Below are 2,566 nucleotides of genomic sequence, written 5' to 3'. Positions count from 1 at the left end.
TGCGTCGCGCGGGGTATCGTGGCGTGATTTCATTGGGTACGCACGTTACTCTACGTGCGTAGTACTGATGTAATATTTTTTCCCTTTTAATAGAATCCTCTCCCAGCAATTCAAAAACTTTCCTTCCTACTTTCCCTCCAAACTCTCTTATGGTTTGTTTGGCGTAGCTGCAGCTTTTCAGCTGCAGTTGTGCTGTTCCAGGAAGCTGCTGCGGGGAAGCTGATAGCTTGTTTGTTGCAGCTGTGTGAGAACAGTTGTGGGGCAGCTGTTTCTGGAAAAATGACTATTTTGCCTCTACTTTGTGAAGCTGTTTAAAACAGAACTATGATAACGACATATTTGATAATTCATAAGCAGAAACTCATTTCCAAACATAATAAAATTACGAATGCACCATAGCCTGATATAGCTTAAATCCCATATTTCAGCACCATTAATATGTTAAATTTAGGATAAGCCAAATCCTATACTTTATAGGTTAAAATTAATGGATTTAAGGATTTATCATTCCAAAAACCTTAAATCCTGAAACAAATAGCCAAACGGAGTACTGGAATTCATTTGTAAATTAAAATTGTTCTTTGAAAAGAAAACAAATAAATATTTGGGTTCCTCTCCACCATCACTCAAATGCTCTAAATTCCCTCTATTACAGTTGATCAATTGAATAATTACTTTGCTTCCATACACAAAAACCAAAAAGAAATATATGCAGAATGAACAGTGCTACTAATCCAAGCTATTTGCCCGAGTAAAGTTGTGGTCATTAATTTACACTGATTAATGATACACAAAATGAATGTCAGAGTGATTAATCTGAAATCTACCCAAAATCAAATCTCTTGGACTTTGATTCCGACAGAAAAACAGATGCTGCAGCAACGCTGATGCAGTAATTGCAGTAAACAACAAACTAAGTACAGAGTCACAAGTATAATGAAAAAAAGAAAGATACAAAGTAGAATTTTAAGTTCCAGAAACTGCAGTATATGCGGCCAATTAAAATCCTCAGCAGTTACAATCCTTAGCAAGTAGCCGAACTTGCAATTCAACGACTCCTCTTCAAGCCCTCCATCGAAATTCATCAAATCTCTACTCGGAGTGAGCTGAAAATATAACTTCCACGAACTTTCCAAAATATTTCTCACGGAAAGATAGAGAAAAATGTGAATTTAAGGCTTAAGGAAACCAAACGAAGAATAGATATACTGTAGTGTAAACAAGATCAAGAGTTCACTATAAGCAGTTGTATAAGAAAGCCAGGCTGAATTTGGTACTGGGAGCAGCGGCATGGTGGCTGCAGCTATATAACAAATTCGAAGACGAGAAAAAAGGGCTCTGCTTTAGCCGGTTAAGAATGCAACAGCTTTTGAGAGGACGCTTCTTATCCTTTTAATAAAATACAATCCCGTTGAATTTGATGGGTTGAACAATTTCAACAATTAATATGCCGCAGCATAAATCCTCAAGTATTAAACTAACAGCATATAGAGGATATGCTTTCTACCAACAAATTGGATGAAAGTCAGACCTTCCGGGAATTAAAATCAAATGTTGAATTTAGCATTTACCAGGAATTGACTATATCTTTGTTAAGGAATTAAGATAGAACAACCACAACTTACCAGTGAAGGAGAAACAAATTCATTGAAGTGATAGGTAACTTCCAGTGGCTTTAATTTTTCAGTATACAATCTCTTCAAACCATCAATAGTGGAAGTGACAGAGCTTAACGGAATCTGCAAACTCATAGCCAAAAAATGATCTCAAAAGAAATGAACGGCCAAAACCAACCATAAATAACAGAAAGCCTACATACAGTCACACTTCAAGTTATGAAGCAATCTCAGAAGTAAGAGTATGCAGGTATTACTAGAAATTTAAGGAAAATTGCATTTTAGTTTGATCTTGATCAATAATGAATTTAGTTCAGTACTTCTTAAAACCCTCAAAGATGATTCTTATTTTTTTCAAATCAAACTAAATAATTGAAATCAATTACACACCATTCTACAAACTACCAAATTTCCCAAATAATATCCCATCACCTCTTTCAAAAGTGTAATCAGCCAGCAATCCACGTGTAATGGCTATGAAACTCTTTCCACAACTGACCTTATGAGAGAAAGCGAACACTTCCCACAACTGACCTTAAAAGCATTAAAGTTTCAGCAGAAAAAAATACCATAGCAGAGGGGAAGAGTTTTGTGCTCAATTTCTTTCTTTCCACGCGATGGAACCGATCGGAGAAGAGGAGGAAAGGGGAGAGATCGAGGGTTAGGAAGCGGGGCGAAATGTTTCTCGGCTAGGGTAACGGGGTAAAAAGCCGAGTGAGGAAGCTGGGAAGAGGGTTCTTATTCGCGTTCGGCGTTCGATCGAAATCGTGGGACGCTGCTGCAGGAACGCCGCTCCAAACGACTCCAAAATAACGTTCAGACGCCGTACTGCAAAAACATGATTATGGCCCTAGTGGACCCCACCCTTCCCTTTCCTTCTTCTGTAACTCGCCCTATTCATCCCATTTCATTTTTTCGCCAAGACTGGCTCGTTTGTGGGCCTGTTATGA

General features: G+C 38.0%; 1 protein-coding gene across 1 annotated transcript in view; it reads left to right on the top strand.

Annotated features, from left to right (window-relative positions):
- LOC110033804 overlaps positions 1 to 2,566 on the top strand; it is a gene marked incomplete at its 3' end in the record, with an annotated part of 64,803 nt that overhangs the window by 58,779 nt on the left and 3,458 nt on the right. The window lies entirely within an intron of this gene.

The sequence above is a fragment of the Phalaenopsis equestris genome, unplaced genomic scaffold (assembly GCF_001263595.1).
Source record: "Phalaenopsis equestris unplaced genomic scaffold, ASM126359v1 Scaffold001301, whole genome shotgun sequence".
Taxonomy (NCBI): Eukaryota; Viridiplantae; Streptophyta; class Magnoliopsida; order Asparagales; family Orchidaceae; genus Phalaenopsis; species Phalaenopsis equestris.
Note: the sequence above shows the minus strand (reverse complement) of the source record. Positions and strands in the feature narration are given on the sequence as shown.